The 17,712-nt window shown below is 31.4% G+C and overlaps 1 protein-coding gene across 1 annotated transcript in view; it reads right to left on the reverse strand.

The window, feature by feature from the left end:
- LOC128999601 (neural-cadherin-like) overlaps window positions 1–17,712 on the reverse strand; it is a 330,457-nt gene that overhangs the window by 193,373 nt on the left and 119,372 nt on the right. The window lies entirely within an intron of this gene.

Raw genomic sequence — 17,712 nt, forward strand, 5'->3', positions numbered from 1 at the left:
ACATAGATAATACAAATGGTCTAAGTTTTCAGAACTGAAGATACTCGACTGAGTACTGGTAGCGAATTCAAGTCCAGTTTTGTACAAAAGTCTGACATTTTTGCAGCACTAGTTTCAGGAAAGTTGAGTTTACACTAACTTAAACTTTATTGTGGTTTTTACGTACTTTGCACACACATTACAATACACAATATTATTAGCTCTTTACAGTATATAAATTGACGATGAGGGCGTATGTAAAAATCTAGGACTAATTATCTCTGAAGTAATACTTTTGAAATGAATTACTAATATTTAAATCAATTTGCGTTGGATTAAAATCTTTAGAATCGGGTGATTCACGAGGATATTTGTCATACTCGTTACCAACTCGAGAATCCGGCCCTTTTTGGCAAACGTCCCTTATCAATTAATTATCTAAACGTCTAAAAGGAAGTAATTGAAAAAAAAAAAACAAAAAACAGTATATTAAAATGCATTTAAGCTTTATACACCTGGTATTGAAAGTATTATTAAAACAGTTAAACCTTTTTCATTTATTGGGCTCATGGTTGTAGCTATTCTAAACAATAACAAACCAACTTAATTGTTTAAGGGTTTTGTTAGGTAGTTTTAATAAAATCTTATAAATAAAATTTCTGTTCTTTTTTTATTACATTTATTTTTAACACCAAAAAACCAGCTGACCAAATTATTATTAAATTAGACTGAATCATTATTCCATTGCATACTAAATTATGCATTTAGGTTACAATAACATATTATATCAAAAAATATTTAACATTTCTCCGGGCCACAATATTTTAAACATTAAGTTTTACATATTTGCTGGTAACTTAGGTCTTCTGAAAATTCCCTTATTTAGTTTAGACGTCGACAATCCTGACTTTGCCACTTTTGCCAGGATAGGTAGCTTCTATAACCTTTTGACAACATGCCTCTTGAATCTGTGTTCCTCGCCTCCTTGAGTATAGACAGTTGCTTCTGAACTTGGTGAAGGTCACTAGTCTTGAAATCATACTTTCCGTCCGGCTGACCAAAGATCTGTCTGTCCCTCTCAATCCATTTGTAAGCTTTCAAGAAGTCATTCAGCGTATTCTTAGCACTGTCAGAGTCTGACTTCAGTTTAGTGATCTTGTGCTGTAACTATATCATTTTCCGCAGCATTTCACTTTCCTTCTCTAATGCTGCTTTGTCTTTCTGTGTTACTGTATTTTCATTGTTCACTTTTGACAAAATATTTTTCTGATCCATTACTTGCTTATGGAGCGTCTTAACATCTGTATGAGCTTGATTTGCTTGCCCGGTTTGTTCTTCAAGCTCTTTATCATTCAGTTGTTCATTGGTAGCCACACATTTTTTAATTTCTTGCTGTTCGTTTTCAATGCTCTTTATCAATTCTTCAATTTCTGACCTTGACGTAACAAACTCCTGCTCTTTTTCCTTCCACTTATTTATGCTTTCCTCTGCCTTTTTCTGTAATAGTTTATTTTATTGTTCTGCAGGTTTTAATTCTTTTTTTCTTGGTTTTTTTACATCTTTTACTTTAGCTTCCAGCTGTTTAACCTTTTTTGAAAACTTCTTTTCTTTTTTCTTGCACTCACTGACTCTCATGAACAATTGTATCCTGGTCTTCGTTATTTCTACGTACGCTTGTCTGATCTCTAGCCTTTGGTTCAGGGAGTAGTGCTTGTCAGCGTCCTTATGAATTGTCCAGATCATCTGGTCGATGTTTGCATATTCTGTCTCAAGCTGGGACGAAGCCTTCTGACTCTCTGTGAACTCTAAAATTTTCATAAACACTGATCCTCCTCTTTTAGGTGCATCTTCAGATAACATTCCGCCAGGTTCAGTGAGGTCTCTGTCCAAAGTGATACATTTCTTCCTGCTACAGTTGTGGTATGTAATCTTGGTGGCAGTAGACATCTGGTCACACACAGACACTTGACCAAAGATCCACTTTATCACTGGCTGACTTAACGCAGTACAGCACTTGCCTGTACCAACTAGACTCTGAGCTGTATCGTAATCCTCCCTTAGACTATTCTCCAGTTTCTTCTCAGAATTGGTTTGATGGACATAAATTGAATAAGATGATGAGTAGACAGCTCCGAAATTCAATAATGCCATGCACCACTCTTCTACTCTTCCACTTTCTTCGTCGAGGTTAATATCAGTAGAGCGTTTAAACTCACGGTTAAACTCAGCAATCCAAGCTGACCATTGACTGAGATCTCCACTGAAATCTGGGACGACACATAAAACCCTAGCATTGGCCTCTTTCTCATCCGTATTGAGCTGGTTTGTTGAGGTATTTTCATCTCGAGGCTCTTCATATCTAACATCTCGAGGCCTTACACCAAACCCCTCAAATAGGTCTGGAAAGGGGTTTTGAAACAATTTTATTTTGGAATTACTTGCTGGTTGATTTGCCCAAGGCCTAAACTGTTCATCTTGAGCGTTAGCATTAGGTATGTCGGATGTCACCAATTTTTGTACCCTAGGCTTTGACTGATCATCTAGATGGTCATCAATCGGCTCATCCCTTGATGGTTCATTTGCCCAAGGCGTAAACTGTTCATCTTGGGCATTACTATATGGAATTGTGAATGTACTCACCGACTTGTAGACCCTAGGCTTTGACTGATCATCTAGATGGTCATCAGCCGGCTCATACCTTGATGGTTCATTTTCTCAAGGCCTAAACTGTTCATCTTGGGCGTTCATATTATGTATTTTGGATGTACTCACCGACCTGTTGACCCTAGGCTTTGGCTGATCATCTAGATGGTCATCAGTCGGTTCATACCTTGATGGTTCATTTTCCCAAGGCCTAAACTGTTCATCTTGGGCGTTCATATTAGGTATTTTGGATGTACTCACCGACCTGTTGGCCCTAGGCTTTGGCTGATCATCTAGATGGTCATCAGTCGGTTCATCCCTTATCCCCAAACTTGCTGGTTCATTTGCCCAAGGCTTAAACTGTTCATCTTGAGCGTTCATATTAGGTATTTTGAATGTACTCACCGACTTGTTGACTCTAGGCTTTGACTGATCATCTAGATGGTCATCAGTCGGCTCATCCCTTACCCTCACAGTGTTGAACTTCTGTGCTTGATCATCAGGAATCATTTCATTTTTAATACCTTGCATCCAAAAGGTAACAGCTTCTTTAGTTGGTATAGGTTGATCAATTGACACGAGAGAACGCTCGGAAGTGCTACTACCTCTTGAGGACGATGTAGAATTGATTAGTGATAGTCTTTCTTCCATCAGTCTTTTCTTCAATTCTAACTCCTTTCTTTTAGCTTCTTCCTTTACTCTAACTTCTTCTCTTTTTGCTTCTACATTAGCTTCTTGTCTTTTTGCCTCTCCATTAGCTTCTGCACGTGCTATTGTGATAGTTGTTTCCTCTTCCTGAATCTTAATGAGTTCATTAATAACATCAGCGACTTCTCTGTTCCTCCTGCTGCTACTTTTACTTTTATTGCAACTTCTATCAGAAGAAGGAAAGGATAGTGCACTTTTTGCAGAGACATCAAGGCCAACTTTTTCAACTTCACTGTCCTTTTTCTCTTCTCTTTTTGTACAGGATCTTGTAGTCATACGAGATAATGGTTCTTTTTTTGACATGATTCCCGGGTTTCGGCACCAAATGTTAGGTAGTTTTAATAAAATCTTATAAATAAAATTTCTGTTCTTTTTTATTACATTTATTTTTAACACCAAAAAACCAGCTGACCAAATTATTATTAAATTAGACTGAATCATTGTTCCATTGCATACTAAATTATGCATTTAGCTTACAATAACATATTATATCAAAAAATATTTAACAGGTTTCATAGACTACTTTGACCTACTCAACCTACTTTGGTTTTCGTGCAAAGTCTCCAATGTGTTAAGCATTTGTAAAAGTATCTCATTTTTAATTAAAGCTTGAGATGTTGAAAATTCATTTAAGAGCAAATTTCAAAGGAGTGTCATTATCGGACAGAAAAGCTTGTAATGTAATTTAAATACTAGCATACGAAACCCAACTTAAATAGAGGCTACTTAAATCTAGGCTTTATTACAGGGAAAATAAATTGTACTTAGCCTATCTGGTTTTCTTAGGGTAAATAGCAAGTAGCGTAGATGTGTGTTTATATTTATCGTTTAATAGATTTGATTAAACGGCCATTTTTTGTACAGAAAGCTGCTAATTTCTGCATTTACTTACTTTGTCGCACCGTTTATACTTTGTCGCTCGGTTTATACTTTAGCGTACACCATTATTCCAAACCAAACAACACAAAACAGCTTGGTTTTATTATGCACGTAATCCGTGTATGCCTGGAAATAGGTTGGCAACCCTTAAAGATACTACTACTAACTGATTAAATATAGATGGTACGATTATTTAACAATTTATTTCCTGTTTATATTCTGTTTTCGTTCAACGCTCGGTTTTAAAATAACAAAAAAAATTAGTATTAGAAAAAATAATCATAAGTAGGCCTAACATGTTTGAAAAGAATTTACTCAGTGAAAGTGATTGTGAATATTATAGTATTGTGATATTGAATAGTACACAAGAGGAAATAGCAGAAACTGAAAAACATGTTTCATTAAACCTGTTACCTGAAAAATCAAGAAAGAAGTATGAAGGAGCATACGAACTGTTTTCTTCTTGGTGCTTAAGTAAAAAAGTTACAAAATTGTCAGTATAAACAAAATGTACTTTTTAAAACTTTTTTATTGAAATGGCGACTATACAAAAGTTATACAAAATCTGCTGTTCACATACTTTTTTCTAGTAGAAACAAAGTATGACACTTTCCATTCAATCTTTTTACACACCTTTGAAAATAGCTTTCCTAAAACGTTAAAAACTCAAAAGATTAACAACAACAATCCATGGATATCTCTTGACATTAAGAGAAAAAAACTGAACATTGTGGAGCTTGAAAAACAATACAGATTATTTAAAAATGATGACACTAAACACAAAATTAAACAGTTAAAAAAAGGGTTAAAGTTTGATTTAATAAATGAGAAAAAAAATATTTTGATAAAAAGATTTCAGAAGCTACAAACATAGTTAGATCAACTTGGAAAATAATCAATTCTGAGATTAACAACAAAACAAAACCAAACAGTAACATGCAAATCAGATCAAATGGTAAGCCTGAGTCGGAACCTGTTTTGGTTGGAAATGTAATAAATGATTATTTTATAAATGTAATTGATAACTTAGTTCTTCCAAACATCAACAACAATAAACTTCAACAATTGAAATTTGATGATCCACCTAAACCCACAAGCTACTTCAAATTCAAGCAGGTTGATGAAAGGGATGTGGAAAAAATAATAAGGTCTTTAACCAATAAACTTTCAACAGGTATAGATGAAATTCCAGTTGCTGTAGTTAAACAGGCATTCCCACTTATCTCAAAACCATTAACCCATATTATTAATTCTTCTTTAATTTCCGGCCATTTTCCTTGTAAATTAAAAATTGCTAAAATTGTGCCAGTCTATAAAAAAGGGGATGCATTCGAACCTTCGAGCTATATACCAGTATCATTATTACCGGTTTTTTCAAAGATTTTAGAAAAAGTGGTGTACAACCAACTGCTAAACTTTTTAGAAAGTAATCTGTTGTTTGACAATGAACAACATGGTTTTCGACCTGGTAAATCTACGATTACTGCGGGAATAAACTTTATTGAATCGATTATAAACTCAATCAACAAAAATGAAAAAGTAATTGGGATCTTCCTTGATTTTTCAAAGGCATTCGACAGTGTGACTCATGATAAGCTGCTTGATGTTCTTTCTAGTTTGAATATTGATAATAAGGAGCACAAGTGGTTTTCTTCTTATTTAAAAAATCGGCAACGATGTGTCCAAATTCAACATAAATTCAATTATCCCAATAGCAAATACACTTATACTCAAAACTATTATTCTGATTTTAAAACAATAAAACACGGGGTTCCTCAGGGATCCATCCTAGGCCCTCTATTATTCCTTTGTTACATGAGAGGATTGCCAAAAGCTATAAATGCAGGAGGTTCTGTATGCCTTTATGCTGATGATACCAGTATCATAGTTACAGGGGAATCCCAGGAAGAAATAGAGCTTAAAACATTTTTAAATCTTGTATCAGTCAGTGAATTTTCAAACAGTAAAAATCTTTTAATTAATTCAAATAAATCAAATTTTTTATCATTCAATACAAAACAGTCTAGATTAAAATTACAACCAAACGTTTAGCTAGATGGATCAAAAATTATTCAAGTAAACCATACAAAATTCCTTGGATTGATTCTAGACGAGAATTTGAGTTGGGATAAGCATGTTGATCATGTAGTAAATAAAATGTCAACTGGCATACATGCTTTGAGACAAATGTCTCATGTATGCAATATTAACACTCTCAAATCAATCTATTTTGCTCTGATCAACTCGCATATGGCTTATGGTATTGCTATATATGGCGGGACTAGCAATAAAAACCTTAAAAAAATTCTGAAACAGCAAAAAAAAGCATTACGAATTATCTTTAATATAAAAAATAGAAAATCCACAAAACCATATTTTTCCAAATTAGGAATCATGACGGTTTATTACCTATATATATTTGAAACCATTTTACATGTAAAAAAATTAAACACACAAAAATACAGTAAAAAATCACATACATACAACTTGAGAAATAACAGATATGTAGAACCGCATAAATTACAGATTTTTGAAAATAAAACAACTTTTATTGGTACTAAATTTCTTTATAATCTACCGAAGAATATTCTTTGTGAAGAAAAATATATCAGTTTCAAAACCCGCCTTAAAGAATACCTATTGACTCATCCTATCTTTTCAAGTAAAGATTTTTTTAATTCAAGGAATGTAAAATAAAAAAAGAATTATTAGTGTCATTGTCATACAACAACATAAAAAAGTGTTATTTGTAACCATCATATTTTAATTAAGGACATTAGTTATAAGAAATGTGACTCTATTCAATGTATTCATGTAAATACAAAAAAATGAATAAAGATTATTTGATTTGATTTGATTTGATTTTACTGTTTATAGGTGTACTCTTCATAATAAGTAACACTTAAAACTACGAAAACAATCAGCAGGTGCAGTGTTTCCCATTCTGTTTAATGTTTGGGTTTAACCTAACCTAAAAACGTGTTGTATAGTTTTTGAAAGACTAATTATTTATATGCTTTATAGTGACTGTAGGAATAAATTATAATATGTAACACGAGCGCAAATGACCTTTGCTCACTAGTTAAACAAATAACTATTGCATTTTTAATTATGGATTCTTTTATAAAATAAATTAAAACATTTGCAGTGAGTATTGATGTTTTAGGTAAGTAAGGAAATACAATGCTAATACAATACTAAAGGAAATAAAGTCATGAGTATTTAAGAATTAATAATATTTATTTATTGATTAAGCATAGTATCATCCTTATAATAACATGTCAACTAGTACCTCTTTTTAAAGACCAAGAGATTAAAACGACATTATATAGAAGTTAAAAAAGCCGTTTTCAGAATATTTTGTTTTTAAAACTTTGTTATTTTGACAATTCAATATAATCAGTAGCATTATAAATTGGCTTGTCTGGTTTTAGATTCTTATTTTACTTCCTGGGACATAAACAGTTTTTGTTTTATAAATAGCTACACACGTAATTCAAAAAGTGTTAAAACACATCCGGGTAGTTGCAAATAATCCGCTTAGCCTCGCCAAATGGGCTTCTCCGTGGATTTAATCTTTATTCTTTTAAAATGGAAGTTAACACCGATTTAATAACTTAAAGAAATCTATTTACAGATGGCGTGTACGAAACAAATATAATAAATATACGAGGATGTAAACGATTGATTTACAGACACCCTTGGGATATTCTACAACTGTGAGAACAGATTTTTCCAAACAACTTTTAAACAACTGAAATCCCATTACTTAGTGCTATCTAACTACGATTATTTTTTATTTATTTTTATGCGTTTTTACTATTAATTTTAGACCTTGATAAAGGCGAAATAAAAAAAAAACTGTTAATTGGTTTAAATACCTACTTTTAGTAATACAATAGTCGCAATTTCTGTCACGCCGTCACGTTTTGGATTACTAGAAGCAGGTATTTAAACCAATTTATATATTCAACGTAATCCGGAGGCTTACATGAAACAATGAAACAAAAGACTGGTAAATCTAATTAATATAATATTTAGTTTAATATATTTGTTTATAAATAAATATAACTTGTATTTATTATCCAAACAAATGTGAACTTGTTATCATATTTTAATACTACAATGTTTGACTTGTCATTTTGCCATGTAAAAAATGTGAAACATATTTGATATTGATTCGAAAGGTATAAATTGGGTTTCACAGAGAGGCTAGAATTTAAAGAAAGCTAAAAGAACTCAAACTATGTTAGTAGATTCATTCCAAAATCTATAACAATATAGGTCTAACCATCTAAATAAAAAACAATCAAAAACTTATTTATTTAAAGTAATGAACGTGGAATAAACGTACTTAAAGTCTGTAAAAAAAAAAAATATTACAGCAAACATTTACACAGCACATTTTTTGTGTTGTCTTGTTCACGATTATAATTTATTAAAAACTCATTACGCTGTGTAAATTACACTATGGTCCATTTTAATATATCAACCATTTTTAAAGATATACATTTAATCCTTTGCTATGCGAATCCGAAAATTGTTTTGTCCCAAATACTTTGTTAATTGATTTCAGGATAACAATTGTTTTCCTTTTAGCTAACAACTAAAATGTTATTCTATTAATTATTTTTAGTAGGGCATAGCATAACAATTGGGGTTTATTTTTTTGTTGATATAAAAAAAATACAAAAAATTAGTTGATTTTATTAGCTTCAAACTCCGTTTGTTGATCGTAAACTGTGGAGTTAGTGACAGGGAACGGATATTAACATGGAAGTTGGCTGATAACCCAATCAATAGTTGGTGAGGGTGTCTAAATTACGTGTACTATAAAAATATATCTCACTTCAACGCTTTGGCCTTGTAAAATGTTGATCCCTAGAACATAGTGTTTTCACAAACATCAAAAATAAAATTATTGTTTATGTGAAGTATTTTGTGTGAGAAAACTCACCATGACTAAAGAATTTATACCAAGTTTTATGGAAAGATTTATGAAACACCCAATAGTTAAATGGTTCTTTTTGACTGTTTTTGTTCCTTTTTAAGCTAATTTGTGATTGTGGTGATTTCTTGTTATTTATGAAAGTCCTACAGAAATTTTCTATCATAGTTAGTTAAGGTGTTTTTACAGTTTTCTTTTTACAAATTTTGATGGGAAGATTCCGCAATTAATTCATTATGATTTGAGTTACAACACTTAAACAACTTATAGATTGATATCAATTTCTGTAATACATAAGGCATTAAAATTGAAGTGGTCATATACAAATGTATGAATTTTACTGAATGTTCTTTATGATCTTGAAAATGCAGTAGCATTTAGATATTTGCGTCCAATGTCGTTAACGTTGATTTTGACGCATTCCAACAACGAACAATCTTTAGGTCCTACTTCCATAATAACTTAAAAAGGTGTCTTATTAAACTTCACTAAAAACAACAAATACTTCCAATATTGTAAAATCTAACAATAAATACATTAAAAAGACAAATTCACACTTACCATTGAGTTTGTTATCTTTAGAGATTAAATGGATGGCAGTTACAAATTTTTATAGACCAATACAAAAAAAAAATTATTGAGTTGTATTAAATAACTCTTTATTTATTCAACAACGAATAAAAATATAATTATAAAATATCCTGCTTATAATTGTTTTCATATATAAACACACTCTTCTTTTGTATAGTTACCTGCTTCATATATGACGAGACAAAATTATAATATGTAGATTGTATAAGTAACTAAGATTGAAATCCTACGCTGTTGGAATATTCAAATAAACAGCAAATGTTTGTGGACTGATATAATCCAAAGAAATATCAAACATACTCAAAATCTCCCACTGCTTAATAGTGAATATAAAAGAAACGTAGTAGAGTCAACGACTGTATTTACCGTTACTCGCAATATTTATTTTACTAGCTGTAATAACGCTTCATTAATAAGACTTATAAAAAAATCTGATAATATAGATCAGCATCATTTCATATTAAGAATGAATGTAGATTTATGTTAATAGAGCTAAATAATATTAATAAATGTACCATTAAAAATAAAAAATATTTATTTAAATTTATTAAAATAAGGTTATCCTACTAATATTATAAATGAGAAAGTTTGGATGTATGGATGGATGTATGGATGTATGGATGTATGTTTGTGACAAGTGAACGCGAAAAATACTGGTCGGATTGAGCTGAAATTTGGCATGATGATAGCTCACATTCCCGATTAACATATAGGCATATTCTTATTTCAAAAGTCCTTTCGGGCTCCGCCCTAGTGGCTCTGGAGTTTCCCATGTTAACCTTATGAGAAATGGAATTATTGAATCTTAACAGCTGTTTCAATTAAACAAGTTGGTTCTGTTCTATGATGTTCAATAGCATTAAAGTTACAAGGATTACCAACAGGGTGCAGCACTATTATTTCTTTTACACTTATGACATCAGCTAATTTGCAACCAAAAGGTGAGTGAGCGTAGCGAACGAACTTCAACCTGGAGGCGAGTTAGCGTAGCGAAAGAGCTAACCTGAAGGCAAGTGAGCGCAGCGAACGAGCTCCAACCTAAAGGTGAGTGAGCGTAGCGAACGAGCTCCAACCTAAAGGTGAGTGAGCGTAGCGAACAAACTTCAACCAGGACGTGATTGAGCCATGCGAACGAGATAATCTTGAAAATTAAGAAGTTAAACGGGGCAAAGCCCGCGGGTTACAGCTAGTTATTTATAAATAAAACTTAACTCAGCATTGGCAACATCTTATGTACCTAGTTAATTCATCTGACACGACCTAGCACTGATTGTGTTGGGACATCCACCAATCTCTACGACATACGGTTTATTCTCTCTCTCTCGTTTATTAAACCAAAGTAACAAATACAAATTTGCATTAGTCATGTCAAACAAAATATATCTTTACGTCTAAAATTAAAATAAAAACAATTGTGCTTTAATTAACTAGATTTACGAGTGTCAAACTTCTTCAAACTTAATTAAAATTAAAATTAAACCCATCAGCGACACATTCACGCTATTGATTAAATTTCTTTGCGAACTGATGAGCCTGGTATGCATATTTTGTCACGTGTATAATACTCAGAAAACAGACATGATAAGCTATGCTGAAATGTTAATAATTGATGATATGGAATGCTCAATTTCCATCAAAAACATTTGTACTCAACTTTTTGTTTTGACACGTAATAGGAATCTAGGTTGACATCAATCTTAACTGTCTTTACTTTTAAAAATTTAATTTTTTATTCACTTTATAATTTATATACAATATGTTCTATATTTAACCTTTACTGATTTTTTAAAATTATAAATGTAAACAATTAGTACAAACAAAACATTATAACTTACTTTTTTATTTTTATTTTTTATTAGTAAGATGTCCCACCTTTAAATTCCTGTCCTATAGGGTGGGGGGTTTATCACATAAATAATATCCATTGGTGATTGGCGGGATTTGAGCCCGGGAACTCGGACTCCGAATCCCCGAGCTCTACAACTAGACCAGCTTGCTTCCGACTATTTTATAGGTAGATATAAAATTTTAAACCTAAAATAACACCAGCCACCTTACAAGTAGAGGTGGTGGGGATATTTGCATGGTAATGAGTCCGATGTCTCTAAGTTTTTTTCTAATCCTGCATAATGTTACTAGATAGCAAGCCTCATAAAAAAGGTTATCTTGAATATCCTTTCAAAACCTAGGTAATAAGTGTTTATAGATACTGTTTCCTACACTAGTTTGAATATTCACACAGTTTTTAATACATAAACTTTATTGTCAAAGTTTTGTAAAAGTATATCAGGAATATTGTTGTTGATTACCTAGAACGAATAGGTTAAACCATGACCATAATATACCAAGACAAGAAAAATACTAGTGTAAAAATTTACAAAATTAGTCGAACGCAGTTGTTGTCAAAAGATCTCGTTCCAATATTATGTGATTTTCCCATATATTCAGTGACCGTAAAAGATCCAAGAACCAATATTACCTCTAAGGTAGAGGAAAACGTCAACTAAATTGTATTACGTCATCACATCTAGCAAACGTACATACGATCCTATCGCTCCGCTGCTATCACAAATGGTTGTTATAGTTACATTATTAAATTTAAGTTGTACGAATCTACTTTTAATATTGATAAAAAAGTCAAATGCTAACTTAAAGTAAAAAAATAACAAGAGCTATAAAAAATGTCTTGACAATTTCAGTAGAAGAATATAAAGGTTCAAACAGATTTGCATTACAAAGACCAACTTATATTTTGAAGTAAAATACGTAATCTTGCCACTGGACTAAATATATCGCTAATGGGTGATTTTTATACACTGACAAAACTGTATTTAATGAAATTAACCATCTCCTACTTTCAATGATGTAAAAAGTGTGTATGAACTTCAATGAAAATATAAACAGTATTAGCAGTAACCACGTATGTAACAATCCAATTCAGCTATTTAATATGTGACATATTGCATAGCCCGTTCCAATCTGCAACGTATATTGCTCTAATATTGGTACTAGCGTATAGAACCTTTGTTATATTGTTTTGTAACCATCCTATTTTTGGCACAGAACTACAATAGATCATATTGCAGAGTGTTAATTATATTTATTATTTAAAGTTGTGTTTATTAAAATTTATCTCATTAATTATTTTACAAGTCAATAGTTGGTATACGGTGCATACGTTTTACTTAATCGAACAATGCTTAATATAAACCTAAAGCGAAGCATGATGAAAACCATGAGCATAATAAAGAAAATCTACTGTACCAATATCATATTTTTATTTAGCTTTACAAAGATATACACTCTCTAAAAATTCCAAATAAAGAAAGCCCAACGAGTTGTTAAAAATCGAGTAGATTTTTATATTTACATTTACTCTGTTGACACGTTGATTAATAGCATTTAAATCACCATCTTAACTATGCATTTACAAACATACATATACAACATACATACATTTGATATATACATTTATATTACTTAAGAAACACTTGGTGTTTAAAGTAACTATTATAATAGTTTATTAAATTTCCATCACAGTAATTTATAAATTAAAATAAAAAAGTACGACGTTTGTTTTTTAATACGTTTAAAATATCTGCTGAAATATTTTTCATTAAATTATCCGTCAAGAATTTTAATAACTTGTTCGGCTTCAACGTTTATGTTGTCGTTATATTTTTGCCATACACCTTGTATACGTAATACAATTTGAATACCATGAATATACAAAAAAAATATATATAAAATTAAACATTTATAAAACATACTTAGAAAGGTTGCAGTAATATCCTGAGAACATTGCTGAAACACTTAATTTAGATGCATCCAGCAAACTTCCCCCCTGGGACTGTCCTGGAGTGATAAATCATACTAGTTAGTTTTGGTCAGCCTGACTTATTTAGTATTTAGTACCTTATTTAGTCCCAACAAGAGGAGAATGGGATTAAATATATGCCATCTGGTGTAGGGGCACTAAATAAATATTGTAATTCAAATTTATCTACGTACGACATAACACACACAGTTAAATTTAATTTACATCAACTAGTAAGCGAAAAATGACACACAAAAATTATAATTGTAAAAAATATAGTCTATGCCATTATGCTAATTTAATTGTTAAGGGTTGTCGTCCCAGTTTTTATACAACAATTACACAAATATATGATCATTTAGGAAATCGATTTGAAGATAAAATTTAGTTACTTACGTAAAAGTAAATTTATAATTTTAAATTCAAGAAACGTATTTAATAACTTTTTTTAATAGTCATATAGTTTTGAATTTAATTTTAACTATTTCAAGTATAAGAAGCAGAATAGTTTTGTTTTTCATAAATTTCCAAACACTTTTGTTATTTAGGTTTCATTTAACTCCATCCGGTTTTAACTTTTTCAGTCAAGTACCGTAAAGAAAATTGAGATTTTGATTTACGCAGACCAAGTATTTACTGTACAGGGTGGTAAAAAAGTCCCTGGACAGTTAAATATTTTAAAAAATAATGCAGATAGAGCTACAATACTTGGTACAAAGTTACAGGGCATAAAACTCTATTTTACCACATATTCAGTGATCCAATAACTCTTCAGGGGACGGCCCACAAGGAGTCGGAAGAAAATCTTAAATGGAAGCATAGGTCAATATGCACATCAAATTAAAGGTCCTTTTTAGTAGAATACAATGCCGCAAACCGCACTTCAAAAGGTTGATCCTGTGCAAAATGACAGTTGTTCAAAGATTCATTTAATTTACATTGCTATTATACGCTTACACCTCAGGGGGCATAGCCCTAGGAATCGGAAGAAAATTGTTAACGTAAGCATAGGTCGATATGCACATCAAATTAAAGGTCTTCACTAGTAGATTACGATGCCGTAATTTCAAGCTCAAAAGAATGACTAAGTAAAAAATGGCAGTCGTTCAAAGATTCAAAATGGCGGATTCAAGAAATCTTTGAACAACTGCCATTTTGCGCAGGATCAACCTTTTGAAGTGCGGTTTGCGGCATTGTATTCTACTAAAAAGGACCTTTAATTTGATGTGCATATTGACCTATGCTTCCATTTAAGATTTTCTTCCGACTCCTTGTGGGCCGTTCCCCTGAAGAGTAATTGGATCACTGAATATGTGGTAAAATAGAGTTTTATGCCCTGTAACTTTGTACCAAGTATTGTAGCTCTATCTGCATTATTTTTTAAAATATTTAACTGTCCAGGGACTTTTTTACCACCCTGTATAAATAGCAGTTTCATACATGAATCATGCCACTTTCTAAGCTGCCAAAACCTTTGAAAATAGATAATTTCCTAATATAACAAAAAGTAGCTGTAGTTTTTAGCTAAGGAGGCCCGATGTTATATTGAAGATTACATTAATTCCTCGATTGTTTTATTCACTAAAATTATAAGACAGTAAAAAAAAGTAGAAAGTATAAGTTTAAGTCAGTAAAAGTATGTTTTGCATTTATGTTTCGCAGATGGTGCGTGAATGAGGTCGTTTACACGAGGAACACGGCATACGTGAACCAGCCACAAATTATGCCTCACACATGCTTATTGGAAATACACTACATCATTCATGTTTTTAACTTTCCCCGTTAGCATTTGCTTTAGTTTAAAATAGTGATTTTCTAACTTAAAATTGGTTTTGGTTGATAACCAAATTATCTGAGGAAATAGTGCTGCATTCTAAAAGGTTACAACATAATCTGAATATAGGATATGGTGCTCAACTAGCTTTTAAAACTCCACAAAAGTCGAGTCATCTCCACGACCTTGTTGGAGTTCCACCAGACTTAATTTTTGGAATATTTACCAGCAATAGACATGTTATGTTCCAGTAATTTATAATTGGAAATTGTTATGATATTATTTTATAAAATTTGCGAATTATTTTATTGAAAACTGAGGTCAGTGTATTTTACATCGTGGCTTTCATTCTTCTAACATACCTGTTAACTTGGTTACATTCAATTAGATTTAATTTAAGTAATTCTCTCAATCAAGGAAACGAATAATTCTGTGCCTTCTATCTAGCCAAGTAAGAAAGCATTTTAAGTCTTAAAATCAATGTCTGACAATAGTTTTAAATAAATCGTTTATTATTTTCATTTCTATTCGCTCTGTATCTGTTTTGACAGATTTTGTGTATAAGAACCTGATTTTGTTTATAAGACGTAGTGATTTCTTTAAAATAGTGTTGCCGTGATTATATTAACGAATCAATTAATACAAGCCAGCATAATTATCGTCCGTATATCACTGCTTAGGTCTGAAGCAATCACTATCTCTTGAATATTAAAGATACGTTTTTTACCCTAGTGTTTGTACAACAATCCCTGGTTCTCGTTATAATGAGCTGAGCATTCATCGTTAACAAAGTCTATTAAAGGTAAGTTATAGAGCTTTTAATCATCAAGTAGATGCAAAGGCTTAGAACAGGATGGATGTTCAGCTATATTAGAAAAGTTTATTCATTAGAGTAAGCCAGCATTCGTTATGGCTCAAGCCGTACCTATGGCAATTCGGTATTGCTAGTTCTAGCAAGAAAAAAATTATAGTGGAGATATAAATGGAAATATCATGTTATCATGAATATCAAGAATATCATGTTAGCGTGTAATAAGATTACACTCATTAAGTGTATTATGATACTCCTATTACCTATATAAAATATTACTATTTGTTGTTTAGACACTCGGTAAGGTCCGACAGACACAATTGAAGAAATGTAAGGTTAAGTAAAAACTTACTATTTTTTACAAGTCAAAAGCATATATAAAGATCAATATTTATACTTTAACGTATTTAATGCGGTGTAGAACTAATAATCAAAGATAGGCCTACTATAAATATTTGTTTCTAAAACTACCGATGACAAATTAGCAAATAATACATTTCCTAGAAGTTTTACTGTTGTAAACGCTCACTATCGTCTTGTAAACTATAGAAATAAGGGAAACCGCATGTTTCCAGACAAATCTTTTGTAAACAATGAACAACTGTTACTACATAACGATGAATTGGAGTGTCTGTTACTTGTTTTAGAAGACAAAGAAGCACCATAAGCTTCAAGTTACACATTGTGTTGCCAAAGACAATGATATACTGAGTAGACGGTTATTTAAGTTGACATATATACCATGTTATAGAGCAGGTATACAGTTTCTGTTTATTTTCATTGACTGCACATTGTAACATAATAGCCAATAGAATTTACAGCTATCAATCTAACATATTTACAATTTTGGTTTTTATGTTTTTCTTAAAAATGTGTTCTATATTAATCCAGTCACGTTTTATTCACAACATTGATGTTGGTTTGTAATTAGATAAAAGATCAGTGTAGCCTGGTATTTCAAAATACAATAATAAAAAAAAAACTTGTATTTATGTTTTTTGTATCCCTAAATTTCAAATCAATTTAAAAATCGTTATTCATACTTACGAATATTCTTGGAAATCCATATTTTTTACCTAAGAAGAATTAACCACTGTAAAATAAACGTTTCTTATTACATAGACAAGGATTTCTTTAACGTTACCATGCATTAGGCTTTAGTAAACTTGTGTATTTATACTATTGGAAGTTCAGATAAAATTAATCGTATCAGTTTTAAATTTGTATTTATATTTCATACAAAAAATATTTGTGTTTTGCGTTAGGTAATAATCTGCTATACATAGCATTTACTGTTAGTGCCAAGAAGAGCGGGCCGTAGCTGGATTACTTGACCAATTTTTAATCAATAGATTGATAAAATATCTTATTAAATCACTATTTAACAATACGCAGACAATTTTATGAACAGCATTAAATTTTTTTATAGTACCACGAAAAAAAAAACAACGTAGCATTAAACTTTATTTCCTCTTCTTAAACCACCGAATCCTTAAGAAGAGCCATAATGAAATCCCCTCAATGTCAGTACGTGGGGATTTCCCAGAATTATCATTGCTTTT

Source organism: Macrosteles quadrilineatus, unplaced genomic scaffold (genome assembly GCF_028750875.1).
Source record: "Macrosteles quadrilineatus isolate MER2022 unplaced genomic scaffold, UCM_ALF_1.0 Scaffold_8__2_contigs__length_117827958, whole genome shotgun sequence".
Taxonomy (NCBI): Eukaryota; Metazoa; Arthropoda; class Insecta; order Hemiptera; family Cicadellidae; genus Macrosteles; species Macrosteles quadrilineatus.